At 55.6% G+C, this 13,257-nt stretch overlaps 1 long non-coding RNA gene across 1 annotated transcript in view; it reads left to right on the forward strand.

Annotated features, from left to right (window-relative positions):
* Positions 1–4,675: 4,675 nt before the first annotated feature.
* LOC144891115 (uncharacterized) overlaps positions 4,676–13,257 on the forward strand; it is a 34,831-nt gene continuing 26,249 nt past the window's right edge. The window contains exons 1-2 of the long non-coding RNA XR_013622709.1: positions 4,676–4,855; positions 6,438–6,493. This is a non-coding gene — a long non-coding RNA (uncharacterized LOC144891115). The remainder of the gene's footprint in view (positions 4,856–6,437; positions 6,494–13,257) is intronic.

Raw genomic sequence — 13,257 nt, forward strand, 5'->3', positions numbered from 1 at the left:
CCACACTACCATTTATTCCACACAGCCACATACACCTGTTGTTGCACACCTGTGCCCTCACACCTGGTGCCACCTGCACCCTCCTTTCTTCCTGGACCATTTGGTCATCACAATACCCATCATCATCACTCACTCATACACTGCTCCATTCACCTGTTCAGTTGCACACATGTGCAATCACACCTGTTCAATCCTCACCTGTTCAATCCTCACACACACGGCATCATCTCAGCTAACTACTCCCCTCTGAAACTTGCGCTTCCCAGTCGTCCCTTTAAACTATTGCGCTCCCACGTCATTATCATCCATACTAATCTACCTGCGTCCCCACTACAGGTATCAGTCACTAACTAAACCTTAACGTTACCTAATGTCCTCTTCGCTAGATCCCTACACATGATATATCCTAACCCACCCGGGCTAGTTTTCACTGCCATCAACCCCATAATCTATTGCGCATTTGCCCCACATCTGTGAGGGATGGTGGATTTGCCATCCCACCACATCGGGGGTCTCTCACTATCAATTTTGTTCGTCCAGATTCCAACCAATTCAAAAATTTTCCATTTACTACCAATTCTACCCACTATTATAAATTTCGTATCAATTCACTATCACTATCATCATCACCTGTCTACTTATTACATCCTCTCGGTGCGCCAATTCCCTTCTAAAGCTCGGCTTCGTTCAGCCGAGCAACGAATGCGGGTTCTTTTGTGCCCGCGGCTGGATTCGTCCCGCATTCGGGGCAGGGACGGAGGCTTACCCGGGCCGAGATCCCATGCACCACCTCGGCGTGGAGCCATCCAATGTCCCGATCTCGACCTGCCGGCCCGTCTCAACAAAACGTGGTCGCCATGACGACCCTTCCTATCGAGCTGCCCGCTCCGCCTAGTGGAGCCCGGACGCGGCCGCTCCACGCGAGGCCCAGCGTGGATCGCGCACGGCGGTCCTTTCGAACCCGCCGTGGCTCGGATCCCCGCTGGTTCTCGCGGCACGCGAAGCCCGGCACGCACAGAGGGCCCGAGTCGGCTATAAGTCGTTCTAACCTTTAACCCGGTTCCCGTCGATGCCTCACCTGGATGCTTACGCGCATACGCTACCCCTTTCTTGCTCACACATCCAGCCGTTTCCATGCTCCTCGTCGTACCTTCTCTTACACACCTCGGTACACTCATTCCACTCCCAGCCTTGGTCACACACCTGACCACCGAACACCTTGGCACACATTCGTCGCTCGCACACCTCACCAACACACCTCTTCGCGCCCCCTCCTCGGTCACCTCCTCTGTGACAATCACAGGTGTGCCCTCACTCGCACACCCAACCACGTGCCTCACTACCAACTCAAGTGTGCATTCCCACACACGCTCTACCATTCCAGGTGTGCATCCTTCCATTCCAGGTGTACATCCTCGCTCACCTGTCACAACCAACTCACGCTCCGTGCCACTCGTACTACTCTCACCTCCACTCTTGATCGCGCACTCACCCTTACTCTCGACAGCGCACTCTTTCCTCATGCACCCGTCCGTTACACACCTTTCTCACACACACTCTGTAACACTCACCACAGGCATACACTTCCTCGTTACATCCTCTGTAACACTCACCACAGGTGTACACTCTCTCGTTACTTCCTCCGTAACACTCACCACACCGCGCTTCCATGTACCCCCTCGCACACGCGCTTCGACCAACTCACTCTTGCCAGCACACTCACTCCTTGGCGTGCACTTTTTCCTCACACACCCCATGGTCGGACATTCTCGCACACCTCTTTTTTTGCACACCAGACCTGTCGCACACTTCACCAACGGCCTCTCACGAACACCCGGATCCAAACCAATCCCCAAGCCGACTGAAGCTTTCCTCACATCATATACATTGCCACTCACCTCCGTACCTCGTCTCCGCACCTCCTTCGCCACCTGCAAACTCTTTATTTGGTTAGTGAGCATCACATTATGAGTTGAGCACCGACCTTGTACCGACCGACCTTGTACTCTCGCGAGTACCAATTCCATTACCTCCTCCTGGATTTCTCTCTTAGTTTCTGTCCGTCTCTTTTTAATTTCAATCACCTCTTCTTCCACTTCCTCTAATTTTTGTTTTACCTCTTTTATTTCTCGGTGCGTCTCTTCAAGTTCGTCCTCTAAGGCTACCGTGACCGTCTCTATGTGCATCCTCACCTGCCGGTCCTTTGTCTCCATTATCTCTGTCACCTCGTCCACCCTCATTGTCAGTTCCTCCCGTACCATCTGACATTGCCTCTGCGTCGCTATTAATTCGTTTTTAATGTCCTTTTGTGTCGCTTTCAAACCCCCGATGATTGCAGTGTTCTTTTCCACTTGGTCCGCTAGTTCCCTTTGTCCGACTGTCAGCTGTTCTACTCCCTTCGTCAGATCTTCTATTCCCTGGTGTAACTTAGCCGTATTATTTCTCACCTCTTTCTCCATACGCTTCTCACCTCGCTTTACCTCCTCGCGTAGCCCCGAAACCTCCTCACTCACCCCTCGTCGTATTTCCTCCATCTCTTTTGTAGATGCCACCCTCATCTGTCCCAATTCATCCCTCTGAGCATCCAGTTTGGTTTCTACCCCGATTTTCACCTCCTCTATCTGCTCTCCCATTTGTTTGATTTCTCGGGTGGATTGTTCCCCTATTTCCCGCAATTTGTCCTCCATCCTATTTTCTAACCCCATTAACCCATTTTTCACCCCCTCTAACCCATTGTCTAACCTCTCACCGGTACCCTCGCTTCGTCCCTCATTACCCCCATTTGCCCCATAATTCTGCTTTCCATTTTTTCACTATCAGCCCTCCTTCTGTTTTCCATTTGTTCACTATCGGCCCTCCTTCTGTTTTCCATTTGTTCCATACTGTCGTTTTTTTCCTGCATTTCCACCATGAATTGGGCCATGAAGGCTTGTATTTGGGCCGTGCTCATTGGTTCCGCGACCGTGGCCCCCTCAACCACGTGCACGAGAGCGCCATTTTGTGCGTCTGAAACCTCCGCAACCACATTGCTATTTTTCTCCTCCTCCCTTTCCTCCACATACATTTCCCCGAGGTCCTGGGTCGATTCCACCCTGTCTATCTCTCCCACCGACATCCGATCGCCTTGATTGTCCATGGCGCGATCTCAAAATTCGGGTTTTGCTTTATAAAACAAAATAAATTTCGGTACTTTATAATTTTGAGCGCGTGAAGCGCGCTCCGGATCGATCTCACTCCCCGACACCAATTGTTACGGACGCGGCTTTAGATGTTATATTGACCGAGCGGTGGTGTATTTAACCGCGTCCGAACAGTGACTCCCCGATTAGAACCCGATTTCACCCGACGTTGACCAGATCGCCCCACAGATATTCAATCGGGAAATCTCTAAAGCGACCGCAAGAGAATGAAAAAGAAGAAGAAGAATACGGAGGAAGAACAGATTTATTATACACACACAAGCAATGGATGGAAGAAGCAGTAACACAGCGAATCGTTAACTTACACTATTCATTTTTACTTAACCCCAAGACAACGAGCAGGACAGGACGTTCACACTTACACGGGGGGATATTGCAGGCAGGTAGGGCTTGAGGTGGATTGCTGGAGAGGGAGGCAAAGTCGGGAGGCAGCAGCTCGCAATTCCTCGCGGTTTTGGTGGGAAAACCCTCCGTCGTGTATCCGCTACGGTAGACGTCACGCGCTGGTTCGGCACACCTGCTCCTCTTCTTGTGTGGAGCCGTCTCCCTCCTTTCAGCGCGTCTCTCCAAAGCTGGTTTCCTTGCCGAGTACCTCTCCTCTTTGGCTTGGAGCGTTTCGCATCTCACCGCTGCTCTTCGTGCCGCCTCTTTGCTCCTCCCAGGTCATCTCTTGCTCATCTGATAAAGCAGTCCCTTACAGTCGCTTTTATCACCTCGGGCGAAATCAAGCCGCCGGCTCCGAGGGCACGCCTACCGGGTCGCTCACCGCGGTGTTGATTGGCTGTTAGGGCTGGTTCACTCCTTCCCTCTTCTGACGAGGTGGAGACACGCCTTTCTTCTCCAACCCTACCTCGTGGCCAATGGTGGTTGAAGAAAACCGACCAAAATGCAGAAGGCAAATGGAAGGGAGGTTTTGGGGAAATTGGAAGGGCCTACGCTTATTTTGTTTGATACAATGCAAAGTCAATCTAGTGGGAAACACATATTTAGCCTACATAGAATAAGGAAATACACTATTTAAAAAGATATATCGTGACCTGCGTGTAAGTTTCATGGAATTAACTAGGAGGACGGCTGCGACCATTATTTACATTACCAGGGTGTTACCATACTTTTGTAACGTTCACATTGTAACGTTTTCACATTCGTTACACTTCCTCCAAAATTGTTACACTTCTCAAAAACCGTTACACTTCTCAAATTCGTTACACACTTCTCAAAATCGTTACAATATATTTGTAGGTTTGTTGGGATTGAATCAGTGTGTGGTCGGTTTTTCTGTTGTTGTTTTTCTTTTCTAGTTCATTGTACTGTTTTGATTTCCTGTCATTATCTCTTTTTCTTTTCTGTATTTTTTTTTTTTTTTTTTTTTTTTTGATTATTGTGCCTGTATTGAATAGTATCTTCACCGACTGGCTTGTATTTTTATATTTTTGTAATAAAAAGTCTAAAAAGTCAAAAGTCTCTCTCTCTCTTCATGGTACTTCAAGCTGGCTGCCCGACGTGCTGGTTCGTCCTTCCTCGTGCTGGTGCTTGAGCTAAGGTCGTCGCCTGCATTGAATCGTTCATTCGACCTGGATTGTCGTTCGTCCTGAACGGCCTCGGAGCTGCGCGCCGAACCTGGTGAACCTAAGTCCGCGGCTGCACATTGCTCGGTACAAGTTAATCTGTGCGATTCATCCCCCGTGTGTGTGTGTGTGTGCAAGGTGCCTGTTGGAATTTAGATAGGTAAGAATTGATAAGCCTGCCTCTCGTCCTTGTTCTGTGAATAATAAATAAAAGTGTACATTTCGTTTCCTTTCAACGTGTTCGTGTACGTCGTTCCCCCATTGGCCCAGCATAGTCCGAACCGAATTTGACTTTAATTAGGCCCATAAATCACGCAGCACAACCGTGATTCACACCGGTGCAATAAAACCGCTCGGCGCACTCGTCACGAAACTTCACCAAGTTGTATAGGTCGTCCCAATTGAGAAGCCTGTTGATTTTGAGGTCAAAGGTCATCTGGAGGTCAAATTTCTAAAATCGCCATTTTTAATCCGATTGACTCGAAAATTGAATAGCATTTGTATATTGAGTCACTAAATTGGGAAACATACTATTTGAGGTCAAAAGGTCAACTCAAGGTCAAACTTCCACAATCATCACTTTACATATGAAAAACCATCAATTTTCATCCAATTTACTTGAAAATTGAACAGCATTTGCAAATTGTGTCACTACATAGGAAAACCAACTATTTGGGGTCAAAAGGTCAAAGGTCAACTCTAGGTCAAACTTCCAAAATCATTAATTTTCATCTGAAAAGCCATCAATTTTCAACCGATTGACTTGAAAATTGAACAGCATCTGCATATCGAGTCACTAAATTGGGAAACATACTATTTTTGAGGTCAAAAGGTCAAAGGTCAACTCAAGGTCAAACTTCCACAATCATCACTTTACATCTGAAAAACCGTCAATTTCCATCCGATTTACTTGAAAATTGAACAGCATTTGCAAATTGTGTCACTGAATTGGGAAACCAACTACTTTTGAGGTCAAAAGGTCAAAGGTCAACTCAAGGTCAAACTTCTAAAATCATCATTTTTCATCTGAAAAATCGTCACGTTTCATCCTGTTGACCCGAGCTTTGATCAATATCGTAAATTTTAATCTTCATGAAATGGACAATTTGCTGTATCAATGGAAACTTTTAGGGGGGGGGGGGGGGCGGATTTTGCAAGTATCGTGCTCCACATGACGTCTTCTTGTTTTGTTTTTTGATTAATCAATTAATTGATGAGTTATTTAATTATTAGCGATTAATAAAGCACATATACATTTCCTTTCTCATCTGGGCAATATCTCAGGCACCTTTTGAGCTAGGAAGCTGATATGTGGACATGACAATGACCAGGTGATTTGGCTGTAAAGGGTATTTTTTTATTTATTGATTAATTAATCGATTAATTATTTAATTATTCGATTAATGTAGGGGTTCCCAACCTGGGGTGCGAGATGGAATATCTGGGGGTGCGACAAAGGGTGGCTTGTGTCCTTGTCGTCATGTGTCATGAATCATCACTCAGCCATCTGCCAGTGTGCCTTTTGAAAATGACATAAAACTTTTATCTCTCTCTCTCTCTCTCTCTCTCTCTTTCTCTCTCTCTCTCTCTCTCTCTCTCTCTCTCTCTCTCTCTCTCTCTCTCTCTCTTCTCTCTCTCTTTCTCTCTCTCTCTCTCTCGCCCCCTGCAGGCCGTTCGTGTTGGGCGTGGCGTCATGGCGGCTGTGAGCAACTGCTCTGTGTTGTAGTGAGTCCGTTGTGAGATTTCCTCCTCTCCTGCCCTCCCCTGACCCCCCCCCTCCCTCTCCTTTCCATCCTGTGTACTTTGGCATTTTGTTTTCATCCGTTCTACACCTTTGTCTTCGAGAGAGAGAGGATTGAGAGCGGGCCCATTTTGGGTGTGGCCTACTGGCTTTGACGGCGCTTTGTAAGCCATTTTTGTGCTTATAATGCACGTTTATTACTTACTTTAGTTCGATTATTTAGGTTTGATACCTTCTTGTCCGGTTCGGACAAGTGGGGAGTGTTAAATTCGCTGGTATGGCGAATGCACGCTCTCGGTTAGAGGCGTTCGATAGCCTAACGAGGAAGCATGCATTTGTGTGTGTTCCACCAGAAGAAGTCCTCACTGAGGATGTGGTACTCGCAGTGGGGAAAATAATCGGGTGCGAACATGTCCGAGCTGCCTCACGAATGAATCAAAAAGTTGTTATTTTCGTGTCCGAAGAAAACTTTGTTCACGACGTCGTGAGTGCAGGTTTAACCACAGAGAGTGGTGTTTTTATGTTAGCGTCCCCCATGGATACTCCAGCGATGAAAATCGTCATATCAAACGTACTGTAGGAGCTATGCTCCAACGTAAATCGGAAGAATGGACGCGACAAAAAGCTGGAATTCGTCCGAGTTTCTTTGTTGTGTCAAATCAACTCGGGTACTGTAGCGGCTACCGCTGGGTTTTCACAATCGCCTTGCACCTATCAAGGACGCGGAGCGATCACCATGCCGGGCTCGTCCAGGACGCCCGGGCAGGCTCGCCCTCAACTTGCCAGGCCGCAGCCAGGACGCTGGGCCACGCCCCCTCTCGCCTTTCCTGGGCAAACGCTCCGGGATAATATGTATATATATTGCTGCCCGATAAACGGGCTTTTCAGAGTGCCTGAGTGTTTGGTTTGATTAAAGCAACTCGGATGAATTCCAGCTTTTTGTCGCGTCCATTCTTCCGATCGACGTGGGAGCCCCAGCTCCTTCATTGGTGACCTACCGACATGGACACGGCAGTCGCCCTTAAATTGCCTACCTTCTGGGAGGCTCACGCGGCGGTTTGGTTCGCACAGGCGGATTCCCTGTTCGCCCTGCGAGGCATCACGGCCGACGACACCGGCTTCCACCATGTGGTAGCAGCGCTCGGTTCGGCCACCGCGGCCCGCGCCCTGAGCCTCCTCGAGAGCCCGCCAGCCGCTGACAAATACGGCGCGATTAAGAAGCTTCTCCTCGACGCTTTCGCCCTCCCATCGGCGGAACGCGCACGGCGCCTGCTCGACCTGCCCGAGCTCGGCGACACGCGCCCTTCCGAGCGAATGGACTACATGCTTTCACTGCTCGGCGAGCACTCTCCGGCATTCCTGTTCCGGGAGCTGTTCCTCCGTCAGCTGCCTAACCCGGTACACCTCGCCCTGGCAAGCACGATGATCACAGATCCCCGGGCCCTTGCCAGAGAAGCCGACAAGATCTCCGCCGCAGGACAGCGCATCGCAGCGGCGACATGGGACCCACCGCCGTCCGACGCAACACCCATGGTGCCCGAGCACCCGGCACGGTCGACGACCGAACTGCCGACGCAATTGGCGGCCGCTACACCGAGCCGACCACCTCCAGCACGACGACCGGGGCCTCCACCTGACCAAGCGTGGTGTTACTATCATGCCAGGTTCGGACAGAAGGCCCGGACATGCCGACCCCCGTGCACCTTCCGCAGGCCGGGAAACGGCCGGGCCGGCGTTCATTACCAGCCATGAGCGCCGGCCACATGGGCAACTTACTGTTCATCATGGATAAAGCGTCTGGACGGCGCTTCCTGTGCGACACCGGCGCCCAACTGAGCGTCATACCCGCCTCTGACCAGGACAGGCAATCCACGGTTTGTGGCCCCTCCTTGGTTGCGGCCAACGGATCGACCATCCGCACCTTCGGCCCGCGCAACGTCACCCTCTGCTTCGGCGGCCAACGCTTTGCTTGGACGTTTGTAACCGCAAACGTGCCCATGGCTCTGCTAGGCGCCGACTTCCTCTGCGCACACGGACTGCTGGTGGACGTCCAACGGCGTCGTTTAATCAACGCCGAAACCTTCAGCTCCCTGGTATGCACATTGAGCAGCTCCGCGCCGACCGAGCTGGCATGCGCCGTCCCGGCGGCGAACGAGTTTGCTCGCCTGCTCACGGAGTTCCCGGCCCTCACGCGGCCGACGTTTTCGGCCGTCGCAGTACGGCATGGGATCGAGCACCACATACCAACCACGGGCCCACCGGTCTACGCCAGGGCCCGCCGCCTCGACCCAGCCAAGCTCGCCGTGGCGAAGGCCGAATTCGACGTGTTGGAGCACCTCGGCATCGTGCGGCGCTCCGATAGCGCGTGGGCCTCGCCACTGCACATCGTGCCAAAGCCGGGGGGTGGATGGCGCCCGTATGGCGACTACCGCCGTCTCAATGACGCTACCACCCCCGACAGGTACCCGATCCCGCATATCCAAGACTTCTACGCCCGTCTGGCGGGACGGGTCATTTTTTCGAAAATTGATCTCATACGGGGATATCACCAGGTACCTGTCAGGGCGGCCGACGTCCCTAAAACGGCAGTCATCACGCCGTTCGGCTTATTCGAATTCTTGCGGATGCCGTTTGGTCTCAAGAACGCGGGTCAGGCATTCCAGCGCTTGATGGACGGCGTGCTGCGTGACCTGCCGTTCCTTTTCGATTACCTGGACGACATCCTCGTCGCCAGCACGTCCCGGGCCGAGCACCTCCTCCACCTCCGAACACTGTTCGGGCGCCTCAGCGAGCACGGCCTCATCGTCAACCCGGCCAAATGCCACTTCGGCACGACGGCCATTGATTTTTTGGGCCACCACATCACCAAGAACGGGGCCGTGCCGCTGCCAACCAAGGTCGAGGCCATCACCACGTTCCCGCGTCCCCGCACCATAAAGGCCCTGCAGGAATTCCTGGGAATGGTGAATTTTTATCACCGCTTCGTGCCCCGCGCTGCTCAACTCATGCGGCCCCTCTACGAAGCCCTCCGGGGCAAGCCGGCCAAGCACGACATTGCCTGGTCCGCAGCAATGGATGCGGCCTTCCAAAGCTCAAAGCGGGCCCTCGCCGACGCAACACTGCTCGCTCACCCGGTGCTCAACGCTCCCATCGCCCTCACCACGGATGCCTCCGACTACGCGGTGGGCGCCGTACATGAGCAATGGGTGAACGGGGTTTGGCAGCCACTCGCTTTTTTCAGCCGGCAGCTCCGGCCGAACGAGCTCAAATACAGCACGTTTGACCGGGAGCTCCTCGGTCTACACCTGGCCGTCCGCCATTTCCGCCACCTCCTGGAGGGCCGACCTTTCACGGCGTTCGTCGACCACAAGCCATTGGTTTACGCCATGGCCAAGGTCACGGAGCCGTGGTCGGCCCACCAACAGCGCCACCTCTCCGCCGTGTCGGAGTTTACCACGGACATCCGGCACGTCGCCGGCAAAAACACCGCCGTGGCCGACTGTCTTTCCCGGGCCAGCTCAAACGCGGTCCCACCTGGGCGTGGACTTTGCGCTTATGGCGGCGGACCAAACCACCGACACCACGGTGCAAGCCCTCCGGGCGGCGGAGACGGGCCTCCGCCTGGCCGACATCCCCTTCGCGGACACTGTCCTGCTCTGCGACGTCTCCCAAGGCCAGCCTCGCCCCATCGTGCCCGTCACCTGGCAACGCCGCATCTTCGCCTCCCTCCACGGCCTTTCCCACCCGGGCCGGAAAGCTTCCCAGAAGCTGGTGTCGGCGCGATTCGTCTGGCACGGCCTTCGTCGGGACGTCCGCGATTGGACCAGCACCTGCACGGCCTGTCAACGGGCCAAGGTCCACCGACACACCCAGGCCCCGCTGGCACCTTTCACCGTGCCCGAACGACGTTTCGACCACGTCAACGTGGATCTGGTGGGCCCCCTCCCCCCGTCACGGGGGGTTCACACACCTGCTCACCATGGTGGACAGGACCACCAGGTGGCCGGAGGCCGTTCCCCTCGTCTCCACCACCACCGCCGACGTGGCGCAGGCTTTCATCGCCACCTGGGTCGCCCGCTTCGGCGCACCGGCGGACATCTCGTCAGACCGCGGACCACAGTTCGCCTCCGAGCTGTGGGGCGCGGTCGCCCGCAACCTGGGGGTCAAGCTCCACCGTACTACGGCCTACCACCCCCAAGCAAACGGGTTGTGCGAGCGATTCCACCGCTCCATGAAGGCCGCGCTCATGGCCGGCCTTCAAGACGGCGGTTGGGCCGACCGGCTGCCGTGGGTCCTTTTGGGCCTCCGCACGGCCCCCAAGGAGGACCTCCAGGCATCCACCGCCGAGCTTGTCTATGGCCAGGCGCTATGCGTCCTGGGCGAATTCGTGCCCGACGCTACCAGTCCCTGGTCCGCAGCTCACCAGCGCTCGGACCTCCAGGAGGCCGCCCGACAGTTTGCCCCCGTGCCAACATCCCACCACGGTGACCCCCAGTTCTACGTCCCCCCAGCACTTCGCACAGCGGAGTATGTTTTTGTGCGTCACGACGCACATCGGGGGCCACTCCGGCCGCCGTACGACGGGCCCTTCCGGGTGCTGCGACGGGACGACAGGTCGTTCGTCATCGACATCGGCGGCAGGTCGGACCGGATTGCGGTGGACCGCCTCAAGCCGGCGCACGTGGACGTCGACCACCCACCACGGGTGGCTCTTCCGCCGCGGCGAGGCCGCCCCCCGGCCACGGTGCCCCCCACTCGACCGCCCACCACCACACCGGACCCCCTCCCACGAACCGCCAGGGGTCGCTTCGGCCGGGTCATCAGGACCCCCCTCAAATTGACCCTGCCGGTGCAAGTCGATTCTGGGGGGACGTGTGTAGCGGCTACCGCTGGGTTTTCACAATCGCCTTGCACCTATCAAGGACGCGGAGCGATCACCATGCCGGGCTCGTCCAGGACGCCCGGGCAGGCCTGCGCTCAACTTGCCAGGCCGCAGCCAGGACGCTGGGCCACGCCCCCTCTCGCCTTTCCTGGGCAAACGCTCCGGGATAATATGTATATATATTGCTGCCCGATAAACGGGCTTTTCAGAGTGCCTGAGTGTTTGGTTTGATTAAAGCAACTCGGATGAATTCCAGCTTTTTGTCGCGTCCATTCTTCCGATCGACGTGGGAGCCCCAGCTCCTTCAGTACTCTGAAAAGCCCGTTTATCAGGCAGCAATATATATACACATTATCCCGGAGCGTTTGCCCGGGAAAGGCGAGAGGGGGCGTGCCCGGGCGTCCTGGACGAGGCCTGGCAAGTCGAGAGCGGGCATGCCCGGGCGTCCCAGACGAGGCCTGGCAAGTCGAGAGCGGGCATGCCCGGGCGTCCCGGACGAGCCCGGCATGGTGATCGCTCCGCGTCCTCGGTAGGTGCAAGGCGATTGTGTATACCCAGCGGTAGCCGCTACACACGTCCCACCAGAATGGACTTGCACCGGCAGGGTCAATTTAAGGGGGGTCCTGATGACCCGGCCGAAGCGACCCCTGGCGGGTCGTGGGGGGGGTCCGGTGTGGTGGTGGGCGGTCGAGTGGGGGGCACCGTGGACGGGGGGCGGCCTCACCGCGGCGGAAGGGCCAACCGTGGCGGTTTGTCGATGTCCACGTGCGCCGGCTTGAGGTGGTCCACCGCAATCGCCGATGTCGATGACGAACGACTTGTCGTCCCGTCGTAGGACCCGGAAGGGCCCGTCGTACGGCGGCCGGAGTGGTCCCCGATGTGCGTCATGACGCACAAAAACGTACTCCGCTGTGCGAAGCGCTGGGGGGACGTAGGACTGGGGGTCACCGTGGTGGGACGTTGGCATGGGGGCAAACCGTCGGGCGGTCTCCTGGAGGTCCGAGCGCTGGTGAGTTGCGGACCAGGGACTGGTAGCATCGGGCACGAATTCGCCCGGGACGCGTAGCGCCTGGCCGTAGACAAGCTCGGCGTTGGACGCCCGGAGGTCCTCCTTGGGGGCCGTGCAGAGGCCCAAAAGGACCCACGGCAGCCGGTCGGCCCAACCGCCGTCCTGAAGGCCGGCCATGAGCGCGGCCTTCATGGAGCGGTGGAATCGCTCGCACAACCCGTTGGCTTGGGGGTGGTAGGCCGTAGTACAGTGGAGCTTGACCCCCAGGTTGCGGGCGACCGCGCCCCACAGCTCGGAGGTGAACTGCGGTCCGTGGTCCGACGAGATGTCTGCCGGTGCGCCAAAGCGGGCGACCCAGGTGGGGATGAAAGCCTGCGCCACGTCAGCGGTGGTGGTGGAGACGAGGGGAACGGCCTCCGGCCACCTGGTGGTCCTGTCCACCATGGTGAGCAGGTGTGTGAAACCCCATGATGGGGGGAGGGGGCCCACCAGGTCCACGTTGACGTGGTCGAAACGTCGTTCGGGCATGGTGAAAGGTGCCAGCGGGGCCTGGGTGTGTCGGTGGACCTTGGCCTGTTGGCAGGCTGTGCAGGTGCTGGTCCAATCGCGGACGTCCCGTCGAAGGCCGTGCCAGACGAATCGCGCTGACACCAGCTTCTGGGAAGCTTTCCGGCCCGAGTGGGAAAGGCCGTGGAGGGAGGCGAAGATGCGGCGTTGCCAGGTAATGGGCACGATGGGGCGAGGCTGGCCTTGGGAGACGACGCAGAGCAGGACAGTGTCCGCGAAGGGGATGTCAGCCAGGCGGAGGCCCGTGTCCTGTCGGTGGTTTGGTCCGCCACCATAAGCGCGAAGTCCAC

The sequence above is a fragment of the Myxine glutinosa genome, chromosome 3 (assembly GCF_964187855.1).
Source record: "Myxine glutinosa chromosome 3, kmMyxGlut1.1, whole genome shotgun sequence".
In the NCBI taxonomy this organism is placed as follows: domain Eukaryota; kingdom Metazoa; phylum Chordata; class Myxini; order Myxiniformes; family Myxinidae; genus Myxine; species Myxine glutinosa.